This window comes from Coregonus lavaretus (assembly GCF_964263955.1).
Source record: "Coregonus lavaretus genome assembly, contig: HAP1_SCAFFOLD_203, whole genome shotgun sequence".
In the NCBI taxonomy this organism is placed as follows: domain Eukaryota; kingdom Metazoa; phylum Chordata; class Actinopteri; order Salmoniformes; family Salmonidae; genus Coregonus; species Coregonus lavaretus.
In genome coordinates, this window is record NW_028157962.1 from 138,082 (window position 1) to 152,500 (window position 14,419).

A 14,419-nucleotide genomic window follows, 5' to 3' on the forward strand; every position below is an offset into this window, starting at 1 on the left:
AAGTGGTGTAGTGTGAATTTAATACCAGAGCTATGAAGTGGTGTAGTGTGAATTTAATATCAGAGCTATGTAGTGGTGTAGTGTGAATTTAATATCAGAGCTATGAAGTGGTGTAGTGTGAATTTAATATTAGCGCTATGTAGTGGTGTAGTGTGAATTTAATATCAGAGCTATGAAGTGGTGTGGTGTGAATTTAATATCAGAGCTGAACTATGAAGTGGTGTAGTGTGAATTTAATATCAGAGCTGAACTATGAAGTGGTGTGAATTTAATATCAGAGCTGAACTATGAAGTGGTGTAGTGTGAATTTAATATTAGCGCTATGAAGTGGTGTAGTGTGAATTTAATATCAGAGCTATGAAGTGGTGTAGTGTGAATTTAATATCAGAGCTGAACTATGAAGTGGTGTAGTGTGAATTTAATATCAGAGCTATGAAGTGGTGTAGTGTGAATTTAATATCAGAGCTATGAAGTGGTGTAGTGTGAATTTAATATCAGAGCTGAACTATAAAGTGGTGTAGTGTGAATTTAATATCAGAGCTCTACTATGAAGTGGTGTAGTGTGAATTTAATATCAGAGCTCTACTATGAAATGGTGTAGTGTGAATTTAATACCAGAGCTATGAAGTGGTGTAGTGTGAATTTAATATCAGAGCTCTACAATGAAGTGGTGTAGTGTGAATTTAATATCAGAGCTGAACTATGAAGTGGTGTGGTGTGAATTTAATATCAGAGCTATGAAGTGGTGTAGTGTGAATTTAATATCAGAGCTGAACTATGAAGTGGTGTGGTGTGAATTTAATATCAGAGCTGAACTATGAAGTGGTGTAGTGTGAATTTAATATTAGCGCTATGAAGTGGTGTAGTGTGAATTTAATATTAGCGCTATGAAGTGGTGTAGTGTGAATTTAATATCAGAGCTGAACTATGAAGTGGTGTATTGTGAATTTAATATCAGAGCTATGAAGTGGTGTAGTGTGAATTTAATATCAGAGCTATGAAGTGGTGTAGTGTGAATTTAATACCAGAGCTATGAAGTGGTGTAGTGTGAATTTAATATCAGAGCTGTACTATGAAGTGGTGTAGTGTGAATTTACTATCAGAGCTATGAAGTGGTGTAGTGTGAATTTAATATCAGAGCTATGAAGTGGTGTAGTGTGAATTTAATATCAGAGCTGTACTATGAAGTGGTGTAGTGTGAATTTAATATCAGAGCTATGAAGTGGTGTAGTGTGAATTTAATATCAGAGTTCTACTATGAAGTGGTGTAGTGTGAATTTAATATCAGAGCTGAACTATGAAGTGGTGTAGTGTGAATTGAATAGCAGAGCTGAACTATGAAGTGGTGTAGTGTGAATTTAATATCAGAACTATGAAGTGGTGTGGTGTGAATTTAATATCAGAGCTGAACTATGAAGTGGGGTAGTGTGAATTGAATAGCAGAGCTGAACTATGAAGTGGTGTAGTGTGAATTTAATATCAGAACTATGAAGTGGTGTAGTGTGAATTTAATATCAGAGCTGAACTATAAAGTGGTGTAGTGTGAATTTAATATCAGAGCTCTACTATGAAGTGGTGTAGTGTGAATTTAATACCAGAGCTATGAAGTGGTGTAGTGTGAATTTAATATCAGAGCTCTACAATGAAGTGGTGTAGTGTGAATTTAATATCAGAGCTGAACTATGAAGTGGTGTGGTGTGAATTTAATATCAGAGCTATGAAGTGGTGTAGTGTGAATTTAATATCAGAGCTGAACTATGAAGTGGTGTAGTGTGAATCTAATATCAGAGCTATGAAGTGGTGTAGTGTGAATTTAATACCAGAGCTATGAAGTGGTGTAGTGTGAATTTAATATCAGAGCTATGAAGTGGTGTAGTGTGAATTTAATATCAGAGCTATGAAGTGGTGTAGTGTGAATTTAATATTAGCGCTATGAAGTGGTGTAGTGTGAATTTAATATCAGAGCTATGAAGTGGTGTGGTGTGAATTTAATATCAGAGCTGAACTATGAAGTGGTGTAGTGTGAATTTAATATCAGAGCTGAACTATGAAGTGGTGTGGTGTGAATTTAATATCAGAGCTGAACTATGAAGTGGTGTAGTGTGAATTTAATATTAGCGCTATGAAGTGGTGTAGTGTGAATTTAATATCAGAGCTATGAAGTGGTGTAGTGTGAATTTAATATCAGAGCTGAACTATGAAGTGGTGTAGTGTGAATTTAATATCAGAGCTATGAAGTGGTGTAGTGTGAATTTAATATCAGAGCTATGAAGTGGTGTAGTGTGAATTTAATATCAGAGCTATGAAGTGGTGTAGTGTGAATTTAATATCAGAGCTATGAAGTGGTGTAGTGTGAATTTAATATCAGAGCTGAACTATGAAGTGGTGTAGTGTGAATTTAATATCAGAGCTATGAAGTGGTGTAGTGTGAATTTAATACCAGAGCTGTACTATGAAGTGGTGTAGTGTGAATTTAATATCAGAGCTCTACTATGAAGTGGTGTAGTGTGAATTTAATATCAGAGCTATGAAGTGGTGTAGTGTGAATTTAATATCAGAGCTATGAAGTGGTGTAGTGTGAATTTAATATCAGAGCTCTACTATGAAGTGGTGTAGTGTGAATTTAATATCAGAGCTATGAAGTGGTGTAGTGTGAATTTAATATCAGAGCTATGAAGTGGTGTAGTGTGTATTTAATATCAGAGCTCTACTATGAAGTGGTGTAGTGTGAATTTAATATCAGAGCTCTACTATGAAGTGGTGTAGTGTGAATTTAATATACGAGCTGAACTATGAAGTGGTGTAGTGTGAATTTAATATCAGAGCTGTACTATGAAGTGGTGTGGTGTGAATTTAATATCAGAGCTGAACTATGAAGTGGTGTAGTGTGAATTTAATATCAGAACTATGAAGTGGTGTAGTGTGAATTTAATATCAGAGCTGAACTATGAAGTGGTGTAGTGTGAATTTAATATCAGATCTGAACTATAAAGTGGTGTAGTGTGAATTTAATATCAGAGCTCTACTATGAAGTGGTGTAGTGTGAATTTAATACCAGAGCTATGAAGTGGTGTAGTGTGAATTTAATATCAGAGCTCTACAATGAATTTGTGTAGTGTGATTTTAATATCAGAGCTGAACTATGAAGTGGTGTGGTGTGAATTTAATATCAGAGCTATGAAGTGGTGTAGTGTGAATTTTATATCAGAGCTGAACTATGAAGTGGTGTAGTTTGAATTTAATATCAGAGCTATGAAGTGGTGTAATGTGAATTTAATACCAGAGCTATGAAGTGGTGTAGTGTGAATTTAATATCAGAGCTATGAAGTGGTGTAGTGTGAATTTAATATCAGAGCTATGAAGTGGTGTAGTGTGAATTTAATATTAGCGCTATGAAGTGGTGTAGTGTGAATTTAATATCAGAGCTATGAAGTGGTGTGGTGTGAATTTAATATCAGAGCTGAACTATGAAGTGGTGTAGTGTGAATTTAATATCAGAGCTGAACTATGAAGTGGTGTGGTGTGAATTTAATATCAGAGCTGAACTATGAAGTGGTGTAGTGTGAATTTAATATTAGCGCTATGAAGTGGTGTAGTGTGAATTTAATATTAGCGCTATGAAGTGGTGTAGTGTGAATTTAATATCAGAGCTGAACTATGAAGTGGTGTAGTGTGAATTTAATATCAGAGCTATGAAGTGGTGTAGTGTGAATTTAATATCAGAGCTATGAAGTGGTGTAGTGTGAATTTAATACCAGAGCTATGAAGTGGTGTAGTGTGAATTTAATATCAGAGCTGTACTATGAAGTGGTGTAGTGTGAATTTACTATCAGAGCTATGAAGTGGTGTAGTGTGAATTTAATATCAGAGCTATGAAGTGGTGTAGTGTGAATTTAATATCAGAGCTGTACTATGAAGTGGTGTAGTGTGAATTTAATATCAGAGCTATGAAGTGGTGTAGTGTGAATTTAATATCAGAGTTCTACTATGAAGTGGTGTAGTGTGAATTTAATATCAGAGCTGAACTATGAAGTGGTGTAGTGTGAATTGAATAGCAGAGCTGAACTATGAAGTGGTGTAGTGTGAATTTAATATCAGAACTATGAAGTGGTGTGGTGTGAATTTAATATCAGAGCTGAACTATGAAGTGGTGTAGTGTGAATTGAATAGCAGAGCTGAACTATGAAGTGGTGTGGTGTTAATTTAATATCAGAGCTATGAAGTGGTGTAGTGTGAATTTAATATCAGAGCTGAACTATGAAGTGGTGTAGTGTGAATTTAATATCAGAGCTATGAAGTGGTGTAGTGTGAATTTAATACCAGAGCTATGAAGTGGTGTAGTGTGAATTTAATATCAGAGCTATGAAGTGGTGTAGTGTGAATTTAATATCAGAGCTATGAAGTGGTGTAGTGTGAATTTAATATTAGCGCTATGTAGTGGTGTAGTGTGAATTTAATATCAGAGCTATGAAGTGGTGTGGTGTGAATTTAATATCAGAGCTGAACTATGAAGTGGTCTGGTGTGAATTTAATATCAGAGCTGAACTATGAAGTGGTGTAGTGTGAATTTAATATTAGCGCTATGAAGTGGTGTAGTGTGAATTTAATATCAGAGCTATGAAGTGGTGTAGTGTGAATTTAATATCAGAGCTGAACTATGAAGTGGTGTAGTGTGAATTTAATATCAGAGCTATGAAGTGGTGTAGTGTGAATTTAATATCAGAGCTATGAAGTGGTGTAGTGTGAATTTAATATCAGAGCTGAACTATAAAGTGGTGTAGTGTGAATTTAATATCAGAGCTCTACTATGAAGTGGTGTAGTGTGAATTTAATACCAGAGCTATGAAGTGGTGTAGTGTGAATGTAATATCAGAGCTCTACAATGAAGTGGTGTAGTGTGAATTTAATATCAGAGCTGAACTATGAAGTGGTGTGGTGTGAATTTAATATCAGAGCTATGAAGTGGTGTAGTGTGAATTTAATATCAGAGCTGAACTATGAAGTGGTGTGGTGTGAATTTAATATCAGAGCTGAACTATGAAGTGGTGTAGTGTGAATTTAATATTAGCGCTATGAAGTGGTGTAGTGTGAATTTAATATTAGCGCTATGAAGTGGTGTAGTGTGAATTTAATATCAGAGCTGAACTATGAAGTGGTGTATTGTGAATTTAATATCAGAGCTATGAAGTGGTGTAGTGTGAATTTAATATCAGAGCTATGAAGTGGTGTAGTGTGAATTTAATACCAGAGCTATGAAGTGGTGTAGTGTGAATTTAATATCAGAGCTGTACTATGAAGTGGTGTAGTGTGAATTTACTATCAGAGCTATGAAGTGGTGTAGTGTGAATTTAATATCAGAGCTATGAAGTGGTGTAGTGTGAATTTAATATCAGAGCTGTACTATGAAGTGGTGTAGTGTGAATTTAATATCAGAGCTATGAAGTGGTGTAGTGTGAATTTAATATCAGAGTTCTACTATGAAGTGGTGTAGTGTGAATTTAATATCAGAGCTGAACTATGAAGTGGTGTAGTGTGAATTGAATAGCAGAGCTGAACTATGAAGTGGTGTAGTGTGAATTTAATATCAGAACTATGAAGTGGTGTGGTGTGAATTTAATATCAGAGCTGAACTATGAAGTGGTGTAGTGTGAATTGAATAGCAGAGCTGAACTATGAAGTGGTGTAGTGTGAATTTAATATCAGAACTATGAAGTGGTGTAGTGTGAATTTAATATCAGAGCTGAACTATAAAGTGGTGTAGTGTGAATTTAATATCAGAGCTCTACTATGAAGTGGTGTAGTGTGAATTTAATACCAGAGCTATGAAGTGGTGTAGTGTGAATTTAATATCAGAGCTCTACAATGAAGTGGTGTAGTGTGAATTTAATATCAGAGCTGAACTATGAAGTGGTGTGGTGTGAATTTAATATCAGAGCTATGAAGTGGTGTAGTGTGAATTTAATATCAGAGCTGAACTATGAAGTGGTGTAGTGTGAATTTAATATCAGAGCTATGAAGTGGTGTAGTGTGAATTTAATACCAGAGCTATGAAGTGGTGTAGTGTGAATTTAATATCAGAGCTATGAAGTGGTGTAGTGTGAATTTAATATCAGAGCTATGAAGTGGTGTAGTGTGAATTTAATATTAGCGCTATGAAGTGGTGTAGTGTGAATTTAATATCAGAGCTATGAAGTGGTGTGGTGTGAATTTAATATCAGAGCTGAACTATGAAGTGGTGTAGTGTGAATTTAATATCAGAGCTGAACTATGAAGTGGTGTGGTGTGAATTTAATATCAGAGCTGAACTATGAAGTGGTGTAGTGCGAATTTAATATTAGCGCTATGAAGTGGTGTAGTGTGAATTTAATATCAGAGCTATGAAGTGGTGTAGTGTGAATTTAATATCAGAGCTGAACTATGAAGTGGTGTAGTGTGAATTTAATATCAGAGCTATGAAGTGGTGTAGTGTGAATTTAATATCAGAGCTATGAAGTGGTGTAGTGTGAATTTAATATCAGAGCTATGAAGTGGTGTAGTGTGAATTTAATATCAGAGCTATGAAGTGGTGTAGTGTGAATTTAATATCAGAGCTGAACTATGAAGTGGTGTAGTGTGAATTTAATATCAGAGCTATGAAGTGGTGTAGTGTGAATTTAATACCAGAGCTGTACTATGAAGTGGTGTAGTGTGAATTTAATATCAGAGCTCTACTATGAAGTGGTGTAGTGTGAATTTAATATCAGAGCTATGAAGTGGTGTAGTGTGAATTTAATATCAGAGCTATGAAGTGGTGTAGTGTGAATTTAATATCAGAGCTCTACTATGAAGTGGTGTAGTGTGAATTTAATATTAGCGCTATGAAGTGGTGTAGTGTGAATTTAATATCAGAGCTATGAAGTGGTGTAGTGTGAATTTAATATCAGAGCTGAACTATGAAGTGGTGTAGTGTGAATTTAATATCAGAGCTATGAAGTGGTGTAGTGTGAATTTAATATCAGAGCTATGAAGTGGTGTAGTGTGAATTTAATATCAGAGCTATGAAGTGGTGTAGTGTGAATTTAATATCAGAGCTATGAAGTGGTGTAGTGTGAATTTAATATCAGAGCTGAACTATGAAGTGGTGTAGTGTGAATTTAATATCAGAGCTATGAAGTGGTGTAGTGTGAATTTAATACCAGAGCTGTACTATGAAGTGGTGTAGTGTGAATTTAATATCAGAGCTCTACTATGAAGTGGTGTAGTGTGAATTTAATATCAGAGCTATGAAGTGGTGTAGTGTGAATTTAATATCAGAGCTATGAAGTGGTGTAGTGTGAATTTAATATCAGAGCTCTACTATGAAGTGGTGTAGTGTGAATTTAATATCAGAGCTATGAAGTGGTGTAGTGTGAATTTAATATCAGAGCTATGAAGTGGTGTAGTGTGTATTTAATATCAGAGCTCTACTATGAAGTGGTGTAGTGTGAATTTAATATCAGAGCTCTACTATGAAGTGGTGTAGTGTGAATTTAATATACGAGCTGAACTATGAAGTGGTGTAGTGTGAATTTAATATCAGAGCTGTACTATGAAGTGGTGTGGTGTGAATTTAATATCAGAGCTGAACTATGAAGTGGTGTAGTGTGAATTTAATATCAGAACTATGAAGTGGTGTAGTGTGAATTTAATATCAGAGCTGAACTATGAAGTGGTGTAGTGTGAATTTAATATCAGATCTGAACTATAAAGTGGTGTAGTGTGAATTTAATATCAGAGCTCTACTATGAAGTGGTGTAGTGTGAATTTAATACCAGAGCTATGAAGTGGTGTAGTGTGAATTTAATATCAGAGCTCTACAATGAATTTGTGTAGTGTGATTTTAATATCAGAGCTGAACTATGAAGTGGTGTGGTGTGAATTTAATATCAGAGCTATGAAGTGGTGTAGTGTGAATTTTATATCAGAGCTGAACTATGAAGTGGTGTAGTTTGAATTTAATATCAGAGCTATGAAGTGGTGTAATGTGAATTTAATACCAGAGCTATGAAGTGGTGTAGTGTGAATTTAATATCAGAGCTATGAAGTGGTGTAGTGTGAATTTAATATCAGAGCTATGAAGTGGTGTAGTGTGAATTTAATATTAGCGCTATGAAGTGGTGTAGTGTGAATTTAATATCAGAGCTATGAAGTGGTGTGGTGTGAATTTAATATCAGAGCTGAACTATGAAGTGGTGTAGTGTGAATTTAATATCAGAGCTGAACTATGAAGTGGTGTGGTGTGAATTTAATATCAGAGCTGAACTATGAAGTGGTGTAGTGTGAATTTAATATTAGCGCTATGAAGTGGTGTAGTGTGAATTTAATATTAGCGCTATGAAGTGGTGTAGTGTGAATTTAATATCAGAGCTGAACTATGAAGTGGTGTAGTGTGAATTTAATATCAGAGCTATGAAGTGGTGTAGTGTGAATTTAATATCAGAGCTATGAAGTGGTGTAGTGTGAATTTAATACCAGAGCTATGAAGTGGTGTAGTGTGAATTTAATATCAGAGCTGTACTATGAAGTGGTGTAGTGTGAATTTACTATCAGAGCTATGAAGTGGTGTAGTGTGAATTTAATATCAGAGCTATGAAGTGGTGTAGTGTGAATTTAATATCAGAGCTGTACTATGAAGTGGTGTAGTGTGAATTTAATATCAGAGCTATGAAGTGGTGTAGTGTGAATTTAATATCAGAGTTCTACTATGAAGTGGTGTAGTGTGAATTTAATATCAGAGCTGAACTATGAAGTGGTGTAGTGTGAATTGAATAGCAGAGCTGAACTATGAAGTGGTGTAGTGTGAATTTAATATCAGAACTATGAAGTGGTGTGGTGTGAATTTAATATCAGAGCTGAACTATGAAGTGGTGTAGTGTGAATTGAATAGCAGAGCTGAACTATGAAGTGGTGTGGTGTTAATTTAATATCAGAGCTATGAAGTGGTGTAGTGTGAATTTAATATCAGAGCTGAACTATGAAGTGGTGTAGTGTGAATTTAATATCAGAGCTATGAAGTGGTGTAGTGTGAATTTAATACCAGAGCTATGAAGTGGTGTAGTGTGAATTTAATATCAGAGCTATGAAGTGGTGTAGTGTGAATTTAATATCAGAGCTATGAAGTGGTGTAGTGTGAATTTAATATTAGCGCTATGTAGTGGTGTAGTGTGAATTTAATATCAGAGCTATGAAGTGGTGTGGTGTGAATTTAATATCAGAGCTGAACTATGAAGTGGTCTGGTGTGAATTTAATATCAGAGCTGAACTATGAAGTGGTGTAGTGTGAATTTAATATTAGCGCTATGAAGTGGTGTAGTGTGAATTTAATATCAGAGCTATGAAGTGGTGTAGTGTGAATTTAATATCAGAGCTGAACTATGAAGTGGTGTAGTGTGAATTTAATATCAGAGCTATGAAGTGGTGTAGTGTGAATTTAATATCAGAGCTATGAAGTGGTGTAGTGTGAATTTAATATCAGAGCTGAACTATAAAGTGGTGTAGTGTGAATTTAATATCAGAGCTCTACTATGAAGTGGTGTAGTGTGAATTTAATACCAGAGCTATGAAGTGGTGTAGTGTGAATGTAATATCAGAGCTCTACAATGAAGTGGTGTAGTGTGAATTTAATATCAGAGCTGAACTATGAAGTGGTGTGGTGTGAATTTAATATCAGAGCTATGAAGTGGTGTAGTGTGAATTTAATATCAGAGCTGAACTATGAAGTGGTGTGGTGTGAATTTAATATCAGAGCTGAACTATGAAGTGGTGTAGTGTGAATTTAATATTAGCGCTATGAAGTGGTGTAGTGTGAATTTAATATTAGCGCTATGAAGTGGTGTAGTGTGAATTTAATATCAGAGCTGAACTATGAAGTGGTGTATTGTGAATTTAATATCAGAGCTATGAAGTGGTGTAGTGTGAATTTAATATCAGAGCTATGAAGTGGTGTAGTGTGAATTTAATACCAGAGCTATGAAGTGGTGTAGTGTGAATTTAATATCAGAGCTGTACTATGAAGTGGTGTAGTGTGAATTTACTATCAGAGCTATGAAGTGGTGTAGTGTGAATTTAATATCAGAGCTATGAAGTGGTGTAGTGTGAATTTAATATCAGAGCTGTACTATGAAGTGGTGTAGTGTGAATTTAATATCAGAGCTATGAAGTGGTGTAGTGTGAATTTAATATCAGAGTTCTACTATGAAGTGGTGTAGTGTGAATTTAATATCAGAGCTGAACTATGAAGTGGTGTAGTGTGAATTGAATAGCAGAGCTGAACTATGAAGTGGTGTAGTGTGAATTTAATATCAGAACTATGAAGTGGTGTGGTGTGAATTTAATATCAGAGCTGAACTATGAAGTGGTGTAGTGTGAATTGAATAGCAGAGCTGAACTATGAAGTGGTGTAGTGTGAATTTAATATCAGAACTATGAAGTGGTGTAGTGTGAATTTAATATCAGAGCTGAACTATAAAGTGGTGTAGTGTGAATTTAATATCAGAGCTCTACTATGAAGTGGTGTAGTGTGAATTTAATACCAGAGCTATGAAGTGGTGTAGTGTGAATTTAATATCAGAGCTCTACAATGAAGTGGTGTAGTGTGAATTTAATATCAGAGCTGAACTATGAAGTGGTGTGGTGTGAATTTAATATCAGAGCTATGAAGTGGTGTAGTGTGAATTTAATATCAGAGCTGAACTATGAAGTGGTGTAGTGTGAATTTAATATCAGAGCTATGAAGTGGTGTAGTGTGAATTTAATACCAGAGCTATGAAGTGGTGTAGTGTGAATTTAATATCAGAGCTATGAAGTGGTGTAGTGTGAATTTAATATCAGAGCTATGAAGTGGTGTAGTGTGAATTTAATATTAGCGCTATGAAGTGGTGTAGTGTGAATTTAATATCAGAGCTATGAAGTGGTGTGGTGTGAATTTAATATCAGAGCTGAACTATGAAGTGGTGTAGTGTGAATTTAATATCAGAGCTGAACTATGAAGTGGTGTGGTGTGAATTTAATATCAGAGCTGAACTATGAAGTGGTGTAGTGCGAATTTAATATTAGCGCTATGAAGTGGTGTAGTGTGAATTTAATATCAGAGCTATGAAGTGGTGTAGTGTGAATTTAATATCAGAGCTGAACTATGAAGTGGTGTAGTGTGAATTTAATATCAGAGCTATGAAGTGGTGTAGTGTGAATTTAATATCAGAGCTATGAAGTGGTGTAGTGTGAATTTAATATCAGAGCTATGAAGTGGTGTAGTGTGAATTTAATATCAGAGCTATGAAGTGGTGTAGTGTGAATTTAATATCAGAGCTGAACTATGAAGTGGTGTAGTGTGAATTTAATATCAGAGCTATGAAGTGGTGTAGTGTGAATTTAATACCAGAGCTGTACTATGAAGTGGTGTAGTGTGAATTTAATATCAGAGCTCTACTATGAAGTGGTGTAGTGTGAATTTAATATCAGAGCTATGAAGTGGTGTAGTGTGAATTTAATATCAGAGCTATGAAGTGGTGTAGTGTGAATTTAATATCAGAGCTCTACTATGAAGTGGTGTAGTGTGAATTTAATATCAGAGCTATGAAGTGGTGTAGTGTGAATTTAATATCAGAGCTCTACTATGAAGTGGTGTAGTGTGAATTTAATATCAGAGCTATGAAGTGGTGTAGTGTGAATTTAATATCAGAGCTATGAAGTGGTGTAGTGTGAATTTAATATCAGAGCTATGAAGTGGTGTAGTGTGAATTTAATATCAGAGCTATGAAGTGGTGTAGTGTGAATTTAATATCAGAGCTGAAATATGAAGTGGTGTAGTGTGAATTTAATATCAGAGCTGAACTATGAAGTGGTGTAGTGTGAATTTAATATCAGAGCTATGAAGTGGTGTAGTGTGAATTTAATATCAGAGCTGAACTATAAAGTGGTGTAGTGTGAATTTAATATCAGAGCTCTACTATGAAGTGGTGTAGTGTGAATTTAATACCAGAGCTATGAAGTGGTGTAGTGTGAATTTAATATCAGAGCTCTACAATGAAGTGGTGTGGTGTGAATTTAATATCAGAGCTGAACTATGAAGTGGTGTGGTGTGAATTTAATATCAGAGCTATGAAGTGGTGTAGTGTGAATTTAATATCAGAGCTGAACTATGAAGTGGTGTGGTGTGAATTTAATATCAGAGCTGAACTATGAAGTGGTGTAGTGTGAATTTAATATCAGAACTATGAAGTGGTGTGGTGTGAATTTAATATCAGAGCTGAACTATGAAGTGGTGTAGTGTGAATTGAATAGCAGAGCTGAACTATGAAGTGGTGTGGTGTTAATTTAATATCAGAGCTATGAAGTGGTGTAGTGTGAATTTAATATCAGAGCTATGAAGTGGTGTAGTGTGAATTTAATATCAGAGCTCTACTATGAAGTGGTGTAGTGTGAATTTAATATCAGAGCTATGAAGTGGTGTAGTGTGAATTTAATATCAGAGCTCTACTATGAAGTGGTGTAGTGTGAATTTAATATCAGAGCTATGAAGTGGTGTAGTGTGAATTTAATATCAGAGCTATGAAGTGGTGTAGTGTGAATTTAATATCAGAGCTATGAAGTGGTGTAGTGTGAATTTAATATCAGAGCTATGAAGTGGTGTAGTGTGAATTTAATATCAGAGCTGAACTATGAAGTGGTGTAGTGTGAATTTAATATCAGAGCTGAACTATGAAGTGGTGTAGTGTGAATTTAATATCAGAGCTATGAAGTGGTGTAGTGTGAATTTAATATCAGAGCTGTACTATGAAGTGGTGTAGTGTGAATTTAATATCAGAGCTGAACTATGAAGTGGTGTAGTGTGAATTTAATATCAGAGCTATGAAGTGGTGTAGTGTGAATTTAATATCAGAGCTATGAAGTGGTGTAGTGTGAATTTAATATCGGAGCTGAACTATGAAGTGGTGTAGTGTGAATTTAATATCTGAGCTATGAAGTGGTGTAGTGTGAACTTAATATCAGAGTTCTACTATGAAGTGGTGTAGTGTGAATTTAATATCAGAGCTGTACTATGAAGTGGTGTAGTGTGAATTTAATATCAGAGCTATGAAGTGGTGTAGTGTGAATTTAATATCGGAGCTGAACTATGAAGTGGTGTAGTGTGAATTTAATATCAGAGTTCTACTATGAAGTGGTGTAGTATGAATTTAATATCAGAGCTCTACTATGAAGTGGTGTAGTGTGAATTTAATATCAGAGTTCTACTATGAAGTGGTGTAGTGTGAATTTAATATCAGAGCTATCAAGTGGTGTAGTGTGAATTTAATATCAGAGCTGTACTATGAAGTTGTGTACAGTGCCTTGCAAAAGTATTCATCCCCTTGGCGTTTTTCCTATTTTGTTGCATTACAACCTGTAATTTAAATGGATTTTTATTTGGATTTCATGTAATGGACTTACACAAAATAGTCCAAATTGGTGAAGTGGAATGAAAAAAATTACTTGTTTCAAAAAATTCAAAAAAATATATCACGGAAAAGTGGTGCAAGCATATATATTCACCCCCTTTGCTATGAAGCCCCTAAATAAGATCTGGTGCAACCAATTACCTTCAGAAGTCACATAATTAGTTAAATAAAGTCCACCTGTGTGCAATCTAAGTGTCACATGATCTGTCACATGATCTCAGTGTATATACACCTGTTCTGAAAGGCCCCAGAGTCTGCAACACCACTAAGCAATTGGCACCACCAACCAAGCGGCACCATGAAGACCAAGGAGCTCTCCCAACAGGTCAGGGACAAAGTTTGTTGAGAAGTACAGATCAGGGTTGGGGTTATAAAAAAATATCAGAAACCTTGAACATCTCACGGAGCACCATTAAATCCATTATAAAAAATGGAAAGAATATGGCACCACAACAAACCTGCCAAGAGAGGGCCGCCCACCAAAACTCACGGACCAGGCAAGGAGGGCATTAATCAGAGAGGCAACAAAGGGACAAAAGATAACCCTGAAGGAGCTGCAAAGCTCCACAGTGGAGAATTGAGTATCTGTCCATAGGACAACTTTAAGCCGTACACTCCACAGAACTGGAAAGCGAAAGTTTTCAGCCCCCTTGGCATTTTTCCTATTTTGTTGCCTTACAACCTTGAATTAAAACGGGTTTTGGGGGGGGGTTTGTATCATTTGATTTACACAACATGCCTACCACTTTGAAGATGCAAAATATTTTTTTTTATCTTTGGTCTCTTTGTTGCCTCTCGGATTAATGCCCTCCTTGCCTGGTCTGTGAGTTTTGGTGGGCGGCCCTCTCTTGGCAGGTTTGTTGTGGTGCCATATTCTTTCCATTTTTTAATAATGGATTTAATGGTGCTCCGTGGGATGTTCAAAGTTTTGGATATTTTTTTATAACCCAATCCTGAGCTGTACT

At 35.5% G+C, this 14,419-nt stretch overlaps 1 protein-coding gene across 1 annotated transcript in view; it reads right to left on the reverse strand.

Moving 5' to 3' along the window:
• Nucleotides 1-14,419, reverse strand: part of LOC311124593 (V-set and immunoglobulin domain-containing protein 10-like 2) — a gene marked incomplete at both ends in the record, with an annotated part of 155,809 nt that overhangs the window by 137,898 nt on the left and 3,492 nt on the right. The window lies entirely within an intron of this gene.